Raw genomic sequence first — 18,427 nt, forward strand, 5'->3', positions numbered from 1 at the left:
TTAAAATGAGGCATATCCCAGAATTCTACGACTAAAAATAAGGTCGTAAACTTGCATGAGGTTTAATATTGTTCTTATGAGGATGAAACCAAGATGGCGGCTACTGTAGCTAGCTCATATAATGGTTCAAGAAATTGAATTTTACAAACAATGGTATATGTTCGAGCTAACAAAATTTAACCCGTTGCAGTCCAATTTGTGACAGCAAAAAGAATTTAGTGCCTAAAAGTATAATTGCAATGCCGCACACCATTGCTCTACATTTCCACCCATTAGCCTATAACAGGAGTGGCGCTAATGGGGAAGACAATGGAGTTGCGTAACAATTATCCAATTAATAGTACTATTACTTTCACGTTGTGGTCGTTAGTGCCCTATCCAGTACTACAACGCCGTTGTCACGACGGCTTTTCTAGTCTTTCTATGCTCTTTTTCTAACCTTTCTCTCTCTCATCTTTCTATCTGACCTTTCTTTGTTTATATTAAATGGCGAAACCCTGTTTTATTATTAAGGATCCTACGGGATCCTCTTAAAATCTTGACGGTACTTGTCCTCGTCCGTCTGTCGAATAACTCTTGAAAGAGAGGTCTTAGAGACTTGAAAAACAGTCTTTTCTTAGTCTAAGGAAAACGCGATTGATTTTGAGTGTCAGAAGGCCAAAGGACTGTCCATATAACTGTATGTTTCTCTGTCTGTGTGATAAGTCTTTGATATGAAGGCCCTGAAGACCTGAAACTAAGTCAACGGGTTACTATTAGTCCAAGGAACAACCATGTTAATTTTGAAATCAAAAGGCTGAAGTGCAGTCCATTTATATATATATATATATATATATATATATATATATATATATATATATATGAATTCTTGATAGATAGGTAATTTAGATTTGAATCTTGGTATATAAAACTCTCTTTATCTGTCCATTTGTCTGTTCACCTGTTATATCCGTCTGTGAAAAACCTTGTTATAGATAAACCGCTCGCAAAGAAACCTGCGCAGAAGCAAATATCTTAGCAGCCACGCGCAGGAGGGGCCCTCCTTCAGTGGTGGGTTGTGGAACAGGCATCTCCAAGTCTCTGTTTTAACAGCCGTGTGGAGCGTGTCTCGCTCGCCCCATTTTGTTTGCTACTTACCTATACAATAAATATATTGTAGTTTGGTGTGCATAACGCCTATACAAGCTTAAAATATTAATTTAACAGACTAATGTAGCCATAGACGTATCCAGGGAGCTTGCTTATGGGTGTGAGGTTATCCTGTGGCAGTGGCCAGGTCAGGGGATAGAGCAAGCGGGCGAGTGCCGAGCAGTGGTGGGGATACTGGGAGAGGGCGGCATCACAGCAGCGGAGGGGTGTTTACCCCACCTTGAGTGAACTAAAATCGCCCAGTACAAGGGCGTATCTTTGTATCTTTTTGTAAGCGGTTTACCTATCGATTCTACACGCTTGAAACTTTTTTACAAGTTTCTCTTGGTGTAAGGAAGAATCCTAAGTTTTGTGTCAATAGGTCAAAAAGCAAACCGTACGTCTGTCTATCCCTCTGTAAATCCGTCTGCGTGACAACTCTTGATAGAAAGAGTCCTAGGGACTTGAAAGTCTGTGCATAGGTTTCTCTAGGTCCAAGGAAGAACTGTACAAAATGTTGGATCAAAAGATCAGAGCGCAGTCTCTCCAACTATCGCGTTTTGTCGGGTTCTTCCATACCCAGTCGTATTGGTGTATTCTATTGTATTTCTGTGTACGATGATATTAAAGTTAGTCACATCTATGTATTATGCGGATGATTAACTTTTTGGACAAATTATAACAACATATCAAAGAAAGGATATGGAAGCAATGTACAGTTTAATAAATCGAAATAATCATACTCGGCCTAGCTGTGAATACCTTAACGCTTACAAAGTGTCAACCAATAGGATTTAACTTATTTGGCAATGGTATGCCGAAAGGAAAATTTCATATTCATGAAGGAGATTTGTGCGTAATCGTGACCTGAACAGGTCGAGCTTGGGGCCTCCTGGGCTCGGCACTGCGACAGCCCCGGGGCCTTGTGTAACTGGAAGAGCTGCCTCAACGCCTCTGGTACAGACCGCAGCTGGCGTTTATGGGTCACCCCAGCGTTTCAAATTTGCAACTCTGTTTATTATTTGACCTTTTCTCACGCTGAACCTCACTTGTCGAGGGAGCGAAAGTCTATAAGGAACCTGATTTATAATTCACGTAACCAACTCTATCCCAGCCAATCCTTTACATCATGGTTTCAAAATAAATGTCCAAATTCTATAAATCATAAAAGTGTTATCTGAATTTTCCCCTACTTTATAGTAACCATAAAATTGATTTTGATATTCAGATTGGTTTATAACTAATTAAAAATTTATTTTGAGTAATTATTTTTGTTTTTCAAAGTTTTGTTTTTATCTAAGAAGGGAGGTTTTTTTCGAATTGTGGAGATGTACCTGGCGTAAATTTAATTTAATTTGTGTTATTTATCATTTTATCAATCTCCTTTCTTTGAACCAGGCCTCATCACGGGGCAACTGGACCCACAATAACCTACCAGAGCCCCAGACGATACATAGTTCGGTAGAAAGAGGCTGCACCTAGAGTCAAAAGACCTCTAGTTAACGGCTCTAACTTAGGAAAATATATAATCCTACTCCAAAATCCAGGTACCACCTGAGGCTTTTCAGTTCACTCTGTATCGAAAAAAATTTAAACAAAATTAAAATTTTTAATATATGAAAATATTTTAAGATTTAAACTGTGTTGTCAATTTATCGAGATGGTGTGAACCGAAAACAAACCTCCTTAATGGATAAGCAACCGACCGCTTAAAAGGGGACCGGGTAGGTGAAATAAAAACAATTTATCAATTTTCTGTTTATATTTTTTTCTTGTAGCTTGGTTCTTTACGCACATTTTGATATATAACACATGATTATTTGGCTACTAGAAAGTAACAAAAAAAAATTGTTTAGTCTATCCATACCCGTAAATTCAGTGATGTGTTTGCGTCAACTCAAAACACAGCAGTAAATATAATAAGTCCATTGCAACTGGAGAACATTACACTCATAGATCCAGTATCCCTAAGCCTATTATGGAGTTTATAAAGCCTGTTTTCAAGAGCTTATCAGATCCTACACTACTGGAAAGGTGCCTTCATGGGCATACTCAAAATCCTAATGAAAGCGTCAACCACGTCATTTGGTTTTGACTCCCTAAAACCGGGTTTGTGGGTTTGAAAACTCTGCACTTTGGGGTTTATGATGCTGTTGCTACCTTCAACTCTGGACAGATAACCAAGTGTCAAGTGCTTGCAAAGTGTGGAATCAGTGTGGGGAAAAATACAGTAGCAGCAATGAAACTAGCCGATAAGTGTAGGCTATTTGATTCGCTTTGAGCAGCATCTGAAATTAGTAAACAAGCAAGACAGAAGAAAAGATCGAGTAAAAGAAAGCTGGAAGACAAAGAAGAAGACCCAGATGACCCAAGTTATGGAGCTGGTCTGTTTTAAATCAATAAAGGTATGATTACATGTGTTTTTAAAAGTAGGCCTACTTTGATTTGCGATTCTCGAAAACACCATTTTTGAAACTTGGTGCACACTTTTCTCAGAAAGTACTACAGCTACATAGATGAAATTTTTACCACATGTTACATGCATATTGAACTACACTTTAAAGCAGGGATTTATTTTTTTCATTTTTATTTTTTAAGTTATAATATTTTTCTTTGAAAAAACATCACAAAAAATTATAACTTGAAAAATAAAAATGAAAATGATAAATCCCTGCTTTAAAGTGTAGTTCAATAAGCATATAACATGTGGTATAAATCTCATGTATGTAGCTTTAGTACTTTCTGAGAAAAGTGTGCACCAAATATGCAAATTTAACATGCGCAGCATAGGACCTACCCGGTCCCCTCTGAAGCGAATCAAGCCACTGTTATATAACCACAACACTAATCGTAGCTGCGACAGAAGACAAAATGTGGGATGTAGGCGGTTCCATCTCCTAGGATACATTCACTCCGCCCACGGCCGATAAGCTATAGGCTCTATAACTGTTATTAGAATAGGCATGTGTTACGATCAGCATGTTTTATATCTTGGGCCAATTTATGTGGCAGCGCTAATTCACTTACGGTTCCTAATTCATCACTGTTTTCTTCAAGTAATTTATTGGCACCTATTGTGGTGAACTCAAATCTTACGATTTTAATTGGTTTTGGTTATTTTATGGGGATTCTTTCTACGCTAATGACATTTTAAATGTGAATACTAAACGTTTTTAAGGGAAAACGGTACTAACCTACTTACAAATATTTATTGACCTCCCAGAGAATCGAACCCGTGACCTCTCAGTTAGAGAGCAGCACCTTACCCCTACGCTACGGTGTAGGTCAAACTACAAATATTAAAAATAGAATTGTACTGTTTACTGATTGAATAATAAGAATATTATACAAAATATGTCTAGAACAACATGAAACACGCGTGATAGGTCAGACTTAAAAGTGTACCACAGAAATTATTAAATAGTAATAACTAAACCACACGTTTAAATATCTATTTTTGACTTATGTTTTGTTCGACTTATAAATATTACGTAGATACTCACAAACATAATAAATACAGTAATACTGATTTTTTTAAAATTATCAATATTGACAAATTGAGTATTCAACTAATTTAAAACTCGACTATTTGATGCAGAAATCTGCAATCATGGAATCATACTTAAATAATCAGGTGAATATTTTGATTCACAAAAATAATGCAGCAGTGCATTCACTACGAAAATATTCTTTCTAAATAAACTTTTTTTATTTTTATTTTATTATATAGTGTAATATGTTTGGAGTCACCTAATTACATGGTCGTGTAAAATCAAAGTATTCTATGTGTTCTTAATGTCCTAAAATGGTTTGTAGCGTTACACTTTAAATATAACAATAAATATCGACGCTTTTTAATATTCTTGTAAAGCTAAGACTAGTTTAGATCAGAGAACTATTGTGGGTCGAGTAATTTTATAGGCTGACCGGCCTGTTGAGGTCAAGAGGAAAGTCAGACTCTGAATGAAGGCAACTCATTCATGAGATACGTACAACAGTAGTGACCTAGACCTATTCAATTTGAAAATTAAAACAAATAAACAAATAGTTTCAAACAAAAACTATACACACCATATTCAAAAATCTCTTAACCACTATATAGTGTTATATGTTTGACACACGTAGTTGTAAAAGCACGTTTTGAAGCCTTTGTGTTTTTTATTGATAAGGTTAATTTTTTTAATGAGTTCTTACTTCAAGAAGAATCCATTACAAAGGACAGTGTTTGAGCGTCGGCAAAAAAATACAGTTTGTTGACTTTAACAGGCTCTCTGTAGTGAGTATGAAATATTTTAATAGTGTGATTAATATTATGTTTTTGACGCCATTTTTGACGCGTTCTGGACCAGAAAACTTAACGCGTAAGATTACTGAGAAAGTATCACATCATCAAATTATATTATTATCAACTTATTTTCCAAAAAATTGTTACAGCAGGTAGATCCGATTTTTAAACTGTTTCTGAGTTGTAGATGATAAAATAGTCTAGGAGACTATTGCAATGTTTTGCACATAACTTGATAGAAATCAGCCGCGCTAGTTTTGGTCGTGGTCGAAATGGGAGGATATCAAAAAGGTTAAAAATATTAAGCGAAAATGTTTTCTCAGATTCTGTTTATTCTGGCTGTATAAAATTCAAACTTAACTATCAGACATATTTAACTAATAGTGACTTAATCGTCAGACCAATAGGTAAAGAGTCTAAAAGTCGTTAATTTAAGGGTATGAATATGGTTAGTTAACAATCTAAAATTGATTTACTTGTCTTACGGTTTGTTGTGTGTTCTAAGAAAATATGTTCTGAGAAAAAATATTAAATTTTACATGTTAACCCTTTTGATACCATCCCATTTTGACCACCACCAAAATTATCCCGTTTGGTAATTACATTTTTGTACTATCGATTAAAATACCAGATTGTCTTCTTATACAGTGCAAGTTGATCACAGAACCTAGACTAAAAACATTGAGTTTCTTCACAGATCGCGTGGACACTGCTTTTGCAAGTTTAATTTTATGAAACTATTTAGCAAAATATAAATCGATAAGATTTCATATGAGTCTTTAAAAAAACTTGGTTCTTTGACCGAGGAAATGGTTAGACCTCCATGGAAAATGTTAGTTTTGAGTATTTGCAATTACAGCAATTTTTATTACCACTGGATGTGAATATGTATGGCTAAAGTTGAAGCTAATAATATATATTTCCACCAAAATCCCAAAAAAGGCTTTCAGCTTAAAACAAGGCTGTTTCGAGCATATGGGGAAGAGTACATTGAAATATTCGGAAAAAAGTTAGCTTGTACAGCAGAAAAATTGATAATTAGGATATCTGCAGTACGAGAGGTCTTCATGTTGAATGCGCGGTCTAAAAACAGAAAATGAAGAACAACGATTACGAAAAGTCGAAGTCTTCATTTGCCAGAATTATACACATTACGTCAGGTTACAGTGCAAGAATCAGGAACAAGGAGTTTGACATCGTGATAGGGGGTCTTCAACTTCAGAACAGTCGTGGGAGCAACGTTCGAAAGTAAAAAGAAGATGAAAGTGATCGTGGTATACCCGTTGCATGCTCTTCGGAGCTGCACTGCAGATATCTCTCTCGCTCCTTCGGCACACCTTCTCCATTTCTAGACATCTGCTTCAGACCTGACCTTTTCCATGCAAAAGGATCATCAATCAGCTATAAATAAAACTGCATGTTCACCATCCTTGGCTCACAGATCTTTTTTATTGACTACGGAACGACGTCTTGCGTAATTGTAAGGAAAAGAGCGTGGCAGACTTGGTTCAGCGACTTTTGTTAATGGTGGAGCAATGGACTCTCTTTGTTAGTCAGCCTTTAAATCCTGTACCAGCAAATTTTACGAACCTTGAGGATTTGGATGCCTTTTTTGAAATCCAGTGATGCAGGAAAAGGTTCCCATTAGTACGATTCATTTTTGATCTGCATCTGGTTGGATATGCTTAGAGACCTTAGAGAGTGGCTGGATCGCCACATGGAGAGAAAAAAAAACATTCCACCTTGTACCTCACCGGCTATGGAGTTTACATGCCACTAAGGTAGACAAGGCAAACAGGTCAGAATGAAAATGTGGAATTTCAAAATCCTTCTCTCCTTTTGCCACGGAAAAAGGGAAAACGACAGTAGGTGGCTTTAGGAAGATATCGTCTGGTTCTAGACGAACAGAATTATCCGTAAGATGCTTAGAAGTCTACAACCTTCGTAAGATAAAGTTTTCTCTTATTTAAAGAGGATTCTGAAGATCAAAAAATCGTAGCAACATTGAATCGTCGTAACTGGACTTAAAGTGCAAACACAAGGAGTCTTGTGCTTGGCTTGACTTGGCACCTGTTGGAAGAAATGCTAACCATGCTTCTGAGAAGTAAGTCTGCCAGGAACGATGGGTTTTAGTGGGTAAGAGTTTCATACACCAGGGCAGCCAGTGAGTCCTGACAGTGCATAATGCATTTTACAACGTAGAACAACAGAGTGCCAAATGGGTTTCAGGGGTACGTGTCAAGCTTATATGACTGGTGATCAACATTGTGTTTATTACCTAGACATCTGCTCCTCGGAATTACATTACTATGCTTGGACTTTAAAGTCGAATCGAGATCGTACTATGAATGAAGGAGTTCCTTTTTATCTTGATTGGATAACAAAGGCCTTATTGAAACGCTCGCAGCGCTTGCAATTCTATCATCTCTATTTCCGCCTCTGTCAGTATAACAGTGTTATGTATTTATGCTAAATATGTGTTAGATTTTTCTGTTTGAGCTTCGGTACGGTGATGGCTGATGTCTGCCCAAAGATGTCAAGAAAACGCGTTACAGTGCGCAACAATGTTCTATAGTCTTCCTCTGTCTGATTTTCAGCTTTGATGCCCGGTTTGATATTTTACTGGTTCTTAATCGTGTAGAAGTCATCAACACCTGTTGCTAGAACAGTTATCCGTTCCGGGTGGGTTAAAAAAAATTATCTTGTTGGGCTCGATATACCCGTATTTACGATAATGGGGAACTAGAGTGGTCGGTGGCGTTACAAATCACAAATAGATGGACAGTTTTGAACTCATGGAAAGTCCATATGTGCCTCTTCTTACCTCGGAATACACCCAAGTAAATTAATTTGGAATCTCAGATTGAGAATTTTGTACATTCATCCACGGTTTAATCAACAGTCTTAGTTGAAGAATAAGGATTACAAGAGGATAGTAATTATATTTCTGTATCGTTAACTGCAGTTCGTTACGCTTTGGATATTGCTGCGCAACTAATGCAAGTCTGCAAAGAACGGTCGCATAAGTGGTCGAATTAAGCACCGTTACAATCTATGCAACACATTTATCACAAACCTTCAATATCATATCCTTACTGATCTGTGGCACAATAAGTTCCCTTGACCTTGACGAGAAGATACGATGACCTTTAGTTTATTGACACTCAGTGAGATAGTGGAGTTCCTGATTCAAGTGGCTTATATGCCATGGTTGGGCTGATGACAAACCGGGGGTGCTGCAGAGGGCCGTCGCCTTCTTGTAATGTACGATAACTTGGAGAGAAATGTGTTCATCTCAGAACGTACGGTTAAAGTTTGGGCCTCTCGCGGCTGATCTGGGGAATACTTAGGGAATTACTACTACTACTAAGGAATACTTGAGGAATTAGTACTATTGGTTCTCCGAGCCAGCTATATGAATTCATAAAGTTAGAATAAGAGCCAGGGTCTTGCTCATCAAATCATTACACTTCTTACAGTGCGTACAGGTCTCAAAACGTTCAAGAAAATTTCGAATGATTCGTGGCGTCCCTCAGGGGTCTATCCTTGACCCATTACTGTTCTTGGTACACGTCATTAGGTTGAGTTATGTTTCTTTTAAAATATGGATTTCTCTACTTGGAATAAGATGGCCACCAAATCTACGAGGGCTGTATGGGAGGGAGTGCGAATATGGATCAAGTACTGTAGGAGAAGCATCCTTGATTTTATTCCTTTACTTTTCTGTTATGATTGTTATCCCGTTTGTATTGATTTAATTACCGTACTGTACATTTTTGTAAAAAATAACAGACCATAAGTGGTAAAGCTTTATTGTTATTTAACACCAAAAAAGTATCACTATTGATGGTATTCCTTCAAGTGTAAAACTTTTAGAGGACCTGAGGTATAAGATCAACAATTTTTCCTCAATTGAGGTTTGCTGATTACACTTATACAATGGGAAATTCCAGATCAGAAGGAGGGCGATGGTTACTGAACTAGATTATCGAAGTTGAACGTCAGTGGTTACACCGCAAGGTAGTGGTATTGCTCGGTTTCGCACGGTTTTTACAACCAATATGAACCGGTTGGTGGTCTAAGGCTAGTCTCTCAGCAGGTTTTTGCCGGTGAGAATAGTCAATGTAGGCCAAGCTAGCGCGAAGTGCAAGTGTACCGCCCACATCGATACTTCCCGACATGCATTGAGTCACTGGTTATACAATTATAATACTGCAAGTGCACTGGGAAGGTTCCCACATCACGGTAGACATTAGGTAAGGAAAAACCTTAAGACGTATTGAGCGGATTGGATGATCTATTGGGTTTAAAATTATATTAAATAACATTAAAAACCGAAAAGTGCTGCTTTTAAAATATTATTGTTTCAAGTTAAGCAATTTCATTATAACAAAAAATTTTAACAAATTGTAAATTGTAAAACAATTTTGTGGTGGCTAATAAAATTAATAAAACTTACGCTGAGACTGTGATTTATGTAAAACTTAATTGAATTGTCAAAGAACAAAAAGAAATATTTATTTTTAATTTTTATGACATTTAAAATTTAAGTTTTAGAGTTGACATCTATTAGACTAAAATAAGCAGCAATTCTAAACCAAGCATCTTAAATTATAACGATTAAAATTAAAATTAAATAAATTAATACTTTTAACATAATCTACTTGATGTTTTTATTTTTTTTAAATTTATTTATTTATATATGTATACACCATTTTACAAACAAATGTTAAATACATGCTAAGCCATGCCTATCACAGCAGAAGAAGAAACAGTATGTTTAATTTTTACCAAATAAGCCAAACATTACTAACATTGACAACATATATGTATATAAAACAATGAAATGACGTTAGACAAGAAATAATAAGAACAAACATAACTAGGAAAAATAATATATATCACTCAAAGTATTATAGCAATCAGCGAACCATTCCAAATGTGATAATATAAACCATTAAAAAACAATTCTGTTTTAAAATTGAAAACAGGGAACTAATAACAATAAGGAACAAATCTGACAAAACTGGAAGTATTTGTTAATAATACTTCCAAAACAGCTGTGTACCAACCATTAAATATGCATCGAAAAGTGAAATGCTAGAAGTTTGTAAAATGAACATTGATTGATTCCCGAAGATGTTAGAGAAATTTTATAGTTACAACAGATGTTGTCATAAGGTACATTTGAACATTTAAAAATCATCTAATGTGATAATACTGAACTGTAGTATTAAATGTAAATGATTTCTCAGTTACGGACGGTGTATACATGTTTAGTTGTACTCCCATAAAAACACACCTCAGTGACTTTCTCATCTGTGTTATGTAAAATGAAACCAATGATTTATTATCTTTAGATAGTAAAAAATATTGAGACTACAATGTAACTACCTAAGGATCTAGGTTTGGGAAAGTATAAAAATTCTTCCAAGATACATACTCGTAATAATAAACTTAATGTTACAATGCAATGCTGTGTATTAATAAAAAAGATTCAATTTCAACACTTTTAAAACACTTATTAATATCTTTGTATTTACTATAAAAACCTATTTATAAATTAAATGCATAATAATTGAACAAATTAAACAGAGAACTTAGTAATTTTCAATGTTTATTGATAATCTACAACATAACTTTTTCAATACAGCTATTTAACTTTCAAACAATTGCATACATTGTTTTACTTCGATAATAATTACTGAGAATCAATTTTAAGGCGTTATCAGTTAATCTATCAAGTGTATTTTTGCTACAAAGATAACGAACTTGGAGCTGGACAACTGCACTTCGAACTTCAGCTTTCTCCTGTAGAGTATCTTTCCAAATGAAACGATAACATTTTGATAGCTCTCTTTCTGATCAGATTCTCTAGAATTTTATTCTGTTACTTGATATGCAATGCCTCGAGGGAGATGCATTAGTGTCATATCTAAAATTACTGACAGATAGTTTATGCTTGTTTTAACAAGATTAGAAAGTATTTTTAGCTTTATAACAGTATTACACTGATAGTGACAAACGAAAAACATCGTAATAGAATAAAATTCTAGAGGGTCGTTATAAAACATCGTTGTGTAATGTTTAGGGTCTATAGGAATACTTGCAGGGTTAGGGCATATAACATATTGAAGCCCGTTTTCTTTTGTTCAACGTGAAACACTAGTAAACTACAGTTTAAAAGTCAAAATATATAAAATTAATGAATATTTAAAGTACAACATAAATAATGTAATTACTGAATTATGTTTAATTACATGATTTGTGTTATTACAAACAACAATGATATTGATGCGAGGAACCGCAATGAAACGAAGGCGCTGTAGTACGCTCTGGAATACAGTTGTTAGTATTATCACGATTGAAGGCGTTCGATAAAATAACGCGTGGTTGCGCAATAATATAGATGCAATAAGACTTATTGTTGTTGACTAGTGTTATTTAGTGATTGTTTTTCATAAAAGTATAATATATTTTACCGTACTTCATCATATAGCCATACTTATTTTAAATTAACTTTTATTTATTATCCATTTTTCAAAACTCAGGTCACCGAAAATGAGTCAATACTTGCGTATTCGTAAGCATTTATATACAATTAATGGAGAATATTGTAGAAATATTTATCAGGAACTAAGTACTGATGTAATTACAATACCTCACGTAATGTGATAGTAAAGTAGTTTTCCTTGGCCACGATCTAATCTGCATTGAATACTTATGTTCTCTGCATCCCTTTAGGCTTCTTTACATATTCAGTGATTACAAACAAAGTGAAAGCGACTGACAACACATTACGACCTATGTAAATAAATGTTCAGATTAGTCGCTTCGGAAAGTTTGATTTTATTTGCCATTATTACTACAACGTATTTCCAAACATTATTCGCTCTAACTCTACCGTGTGAGTTTTTAGGTAAAAATAAACACGCAATATCAAATGATATATGGTCTTATCTTGCTAGATTTTTCATCTACCAATGTATGTTTTACATAAATAAAACTGAAAATTCTTATACTGTTTAGTTAACTTAATTACATTAAAACATTAAACCAATATTTAATACTTTTATTTTTGTGAGGCCTTTCGATAGCAAGGCTATCTTCGTCAGACACATCAGAAAACTGTTTTAGTTAGCTTATAGAGTTGCAATTTGGTGTTATCTTGCTATATACTAGGTTACTCGTAAAAATAAAAAACAATTTCCATAACTTTTAAAATGAGAACTGTGCTCAAAAACTGAGCATAAACCAAGATATGTAATAATACAAATTGTATCCGCACAACTAAAATCTAGTGCGTAAAAAGACAAAAATAATACTTAATTTATTAGGATAGGTCAAAAAATGAATGAAGTGTTGAAATAAACTTAAATCTTATGTAAATACCACAAGAGAAGTAACATTGCATTGTATAAGATAATAGGAGCTGAGAGTCAATTTACTAACACAATCTTGTTTATCTTGAAATAAATAGAGGAATGTTACCTAAGAAAGAAATTGATCACCAGCAGCAATATTTTAGATGAAGGTCGAAATGCCATGGTATTAAAATGGTTAAACATACAAAAAAATAATTGTTTCAACACATTGTATTTTTCCTTCCTTAATACACTTCCTTAATCTATCGCCAAACATACATATAGTTAAACTATTGTAGATAACATATTGATACTTAAGCACAGTAAGGACCTCTATACGGTAGTTATCTGACGCAGCTTTGACATTTATTTACGTGGTTGACGGTAGGTTTTTTAATGTATAAAGCTAAGAAAAATATTATCAGAAAAAAATATCCTTTCATATTTTTAACCCTTTTGGTGCCCTAAAGTTTCGACTTCCACAAAAACCTGTGCTAGTGGTTGATTCCTCCCTCAGGGATCATTTCTCCACCTTCTTCAATAAAAAGTAGGTTGACTATTTATACACTGCAAATAGCTTTCGTCTTCTGGACTTTTACAAATTATTTATCTTTATGTAATCTATTTCTGTTTTCGCGGATGATATTTTATTTTTACAGTTTCCATCAAATTCGGCACGAGTTTTAAAATAGCAACTGAAGCCATTCTGTAGTTAGTTAAAATCTGTAGTATTTATTCTTATTTGTATAACAGGTTACATTACACAGGTGTTAAATTACAATCCATATATTGATTCTTATAATTTTATAAGATTATAAGTTTATGTTTTTCATATATATTTAAATAACATAACATCCTGAAGTTACCAATGTGATAACGGAAAAAAATAAAACATATTGTTTTGTCTTACTTATGTCTCGCTTCCATGTTTCTGTTTTTCAGGAATAGAAAAAGCGGAATAATTTGTTAAATGGTAGGGTTTATTAATACATGTCTTAAGTGAAAATTGTAACACTTTTCATAAAGTCGACAATTATTTTATCTCCAATAAAAACTCCTCTTACAGCTAGGTTTAGTAGCTTATTAGTTATTTAAACATATTCAAGGATTATTATAAATGTAACTGTAACAACAAGCTTGGCCAAAGATAATAAAATTAATAATTCAATGAAAGATGATGTGTAATAATCAATTATAGTTAAAAAATCAATTATAATAAATGATTAAACATTATACTGATCAATGGGATTTCGAGTTGTACAAATTAGTGGTTATTGCGAAATAATGTACTTGAACAGTTATTATCAAAGTTCACGGCCGCCCAAATAGTTGAACCACACACAATGCCAAGCCACCAATCCTTTGTAGATTATGAGAGAATTGCCTGAAAATATCAGTCCAAACTGATCGAGAAATTATATATTTTTTTCAGACAACATACCGCACACCTTAGTAACGATACATTTAATAAAACTATCAATGAATAGAGTGCATTGCATATGCATGTATTACTTTACTGTATTTATTTACAAAAAGGAAAAGAAACTCCATCAACAGGTATGAGAGCCGCAGTATTCTTCAGCGACCTCGTGGCGCAACGGTAGCGCGTCTGACTCCAGATCAGAAGGTTGCGTGTTCAAATCACGTCGGGGTCACATTACTTTTTGTAACTATGTAATACAATATTATAGGTTATGTAAGATTTATAATAACAACTTGACCAATAAAAATAATTTTATTTTACAAAATTATTTTATTTTTACCCTTTTTGGCCATATTGTATTATTTACAAAAAGAACAACTTTTAGAAAATGTAATTTAACTCTAAAAATGTTGAAAGCCAATCAAAAACCTACAATTCGTTTTTGAAGCTTTAGAACCTTTGTTCTAAAAGTGAAACTAATAAATGAACATCGGTAAAAAAAGTAGCTTAAACTTATAGTCAAACTTATACAAGCCATAATGCCTGTAAATTATCATAAAACAAAAAGTAAACCTGACATTAAAAAATAACTATCTAGAATTATTGTCCTAACTATACGGTTAAAAAGCTTTAAAATAATTTGAATTTAAAAACATTTGTCGTGTGAAATAAATACACAAGATGGGTCCATATTAGTAAATTAGTCTTAAGATTCTTTTAGTAAGCTAGGAATAGAGTTCTCTTTAATTTTTCTTGAAGCTTATAACATCTACGTATTTTTGTTAGATGTCTGTTATCAACTATTATAACATTATTAGTGAGTAACTGAATTTGTAACGAAATTCTAAAATTTTCTTAGACACAAACATATACTGAGCAAAACCAAACATTTCCAATAAAAAACCTTTTTTGATATTTGTAAGTACCATAAATGAGCAGTAACATGTTCTAAACATCAGGAGCAAGAAAATGTTTTTACCCAAAAATAATGAAATTTGTTCCCCAAATATATTTCGAGTAAGAAGTATGTAACGTATTATATTGAAATTTATATATTTTTCTACGGGCTTTCTTTAGAACATCAGAATCTTACTGGAAATACGGGAATCCTCAGCATTGTTAGTAATTTAATTTGAATGAATACAAATAATTTTTTTCAATTGGTTTTTCGAGTAAGTTTATTTTCAAATAAGTCAAACCCGTATAGAGTATCAGCATTTTGGGAATACAGAAAATAAAATACACGTCAGATTCATATATCAGAGGTCATACATTAGAAGATGCGTTTTGTTGTAACTGCGAGAAACAGCTATTGGTCAATTAAAATTTTATTTCAATAATCGTGCCAATTAAGTTTTGCACCTACTTTTAAGTTTAAATTTAAGTTGTTTGACTTTAATTAATAAATAGGGGACATACAAAAAATGTACCCATTTAATAAAGTAAACCAGGCAAAATATTCCTACTCTTTTGTAAGTCTAGTCAGACTAGTCCAAATTACAAAATAACCACAATATCCTTATAAGATAATCGTAAACAACAACAATTTTCACTAACTTTAGGTTCACCGTCATTACGCTTGATTTGTAATGCGACGATGTACAATTACTGAATATGCATGGGCTGCCAATCCTTTTACAGGCCTACTTCTGCTTCATTATAATTTAAAGCTTTATCATAAGTTTGTAATCGGCTAGTTTTGTAAATACATACAATACAAAGTACAATACAGTGTAATATATATATATATATATATATATATATATATATATATATATATATATATATATATATATACAGGGTGTAAATTAAGTCTGGAACCTCTTTTTTAATTTTTAAACCACAATATAAAAAAAATACCAAAGTTCACACATGCTTACTGGTGATAGTAACGCATACATCTGCCCAATTACCGACCGGATAATCCCTTTGGGGGACGGTCCACAAGGAGTCAGACAAAATTCTTAAATAGCAGGCAGCATAGGTCAAGTTTGGTATCAAATTAAAGGTCTTACTTAGCAGAGTACAATGCCGCAAACCAGACTTCATGTTCAAGGGGAACATTTTGAACACTTACTTTGATCACAGGTACTTAAAAATTGGTGTTTACTTGTAATACTTAGTAATTTACATTGTTCAATTGTTTTAAAATTCAAATAGCTATAAATACTGAATGAATCCACCTTTAGAAGTCCGGTTTGCGGCATTGTACTCTGCTAAGTAAGACCTTTAATTTGATATCAAACTTGACCTATGCTGCCTGCTATTTAAGAATTTTGTCTGACTCCTTGTGGACCGTCCCCCAAAGGGATTATCCGGTCGGTAATTGGGCAGATGTGTGCGTTACTATCACCAGTAAGCACGTGTGAACTTTGGTATTTCTTTCTATTATGGTTTAAAAATTAAAAAAGAGGTTCCAGACTTAATTGACACCCTGTATAATACAATACAATAAGAATGCAATGCAATAGAGAATACAATAGAACACATTACAATAGATTAAAAAATGTATCAAATATAGTCTTTTATACTGGCCTTATTGACACTCACGTTTGAAAACTTCATTAAAAGTAACTACTCAGAGTTTGTTTAATTGTTATAAATTATCTACTTATCGATTAGGCTGTGAATAATAATTCTCAGTGGTACCCGTACTTTCAATTTTACAAAAGTATACAGCATACAATTATCTTTTTGTTCTGGCTACATAGTACTCAATTGTGTAGATGTTTCCATTGTTCGTCTATGTACATTTTTGTACTTTGTTTATTCTGTCCTTCAGAATCACCGTCGTGTATTTTCATCATTTGTTTTAGCTGCAGTAAATTTATCAATCATTGGCAAAGTTTTTGTTTATTTATAGTTTATTTGTAGTAGCTCCGGAAATGCTGCTCTGAAGACGACATTATTGTTAGTTTTATGTTATTAAAAATTATTTCAATATGTAATGTAAATATTTTACAGTATAATATAAAGAAGAATACAAAATAAAAAAAGTACAGTAATACTAGTTGTAACAAGGGCTAAGAAAGATTTTAAAGTAAAGTATATATTTTGGAGTGAGATAAGTCATTTTACAGTTTTACAATATTTTTTTTGCATGAAGACAGTGGATAGTGATAATACTGATTCAACTATTTGAAATATTGAATCTCATAAACTTTCTTACAATTACAGTTTATTTGTTTTATGTAATTCAGTTTAATGCTAATGCTTAATACATCCAATCATATCTACAACATTGTAGAGCACTCAGTTGTGCACCAGATGAGACAATGAGATTATCTCTTCACCTAGATTAAACTATATTTGTAGTCCTGGGTGACTCTGATGTCGAAACGATGTTCGTCTAGGTTTTCTTTGTTGCCGTCTTTTCTTGGATCTCTTCAGACTTACGTAGGCTCCAGATTCCAATAGTTAGGTCTGATACAGCGTTAGGTCTGCACGAAGCGAAAGCTGAAATGAAGCTGAAGTCAACATACTGAATAAAAATTCGATAGAGTATTTAGAACACAAAGGAAAACTATAATAATAATTTGGAAATCAGAACTCAGAGAGTCGTGTGAAATTGCCTTCGGGGAATTTTTATTTTTGACCTTACCCAACCTCTATATTTTCGATGTCACCCTGTACTTTGAACTGGTTCAGGGCAAGGACGTCCTCCAGTACGAGACCAGAGGCAGAGAGAACTTCTGAAATGAACAGCATAGAACGATTATGTTCGAACACTTGCTTTCTCGAGACAATTTGGAGTGGAGATCATCAATAAGCTCCCTGGAGATCTCAATCGAATCAATGAACCCAAACAATTCAAATCTCGAGTAAGACACTTTTTGTTGTCAAAGGCATTTTACTCTGTTGATGAGTTTACAATGGGCCGCTGAGATGGAAATTGGCATTTTATTATTATTTTATTTCTTCTTTTTTGATAACCGATACATGCAAAATACAAATATATTTTAGGTTCAAATATAAGTGTGTGAAATTGTCTGTGCCATTACTAAATTAAGATACGTTTAGTTATTAACTCTTTTAATCAATATCATGAAATAAAGTTTGCAATAAAATTTTGTCAATTCTTTTACTGCAATAAATACATTATTATTATTATAACATTCACAATGAATTATCCTTTCGCACCGAAGCTACTTTATGTGTAGGATACAGTTCAATTTAACAGCACTGTTAATATTTTACCGACTTTTTTCACACGTAAAAGTGTTTGTT

At 33.6% G+C, this 18,427-nt stretch overlaps 1 non-coding gene across 1 annotated transcript; it reads left to right on the forward strand.

Moving 5' to 3' along the window:
* Positions 1-14,360: 14,360 nt before the first annotated feature.
* On the forward strand, positions 14,361-14,432 carry Trnaw-cca. Its single transcript has one exon. It is a non-coding gene; the product is annotated as a tRNA-Trp (tRNA).
* Positions 14,433-18,427: the final 3,995 nt, after the last annotated feature.

This window comes from Homalodisca vitripennis, chromosome 1 (assembly GCF_021130785.1).
Source record: "Homalodisca vitripennis isolate AUS2020 chromosome 1, UT_GWSS_2.1, whole genome shotgun sequence".
In the NCBI taxonomy this organism is placed as follows: Eukaryota; Metazoa; Arthropoda; class Insecta; order Hemiptera; family Cicadellidae; genus Homalodisca; species Homalodisca vitripennis.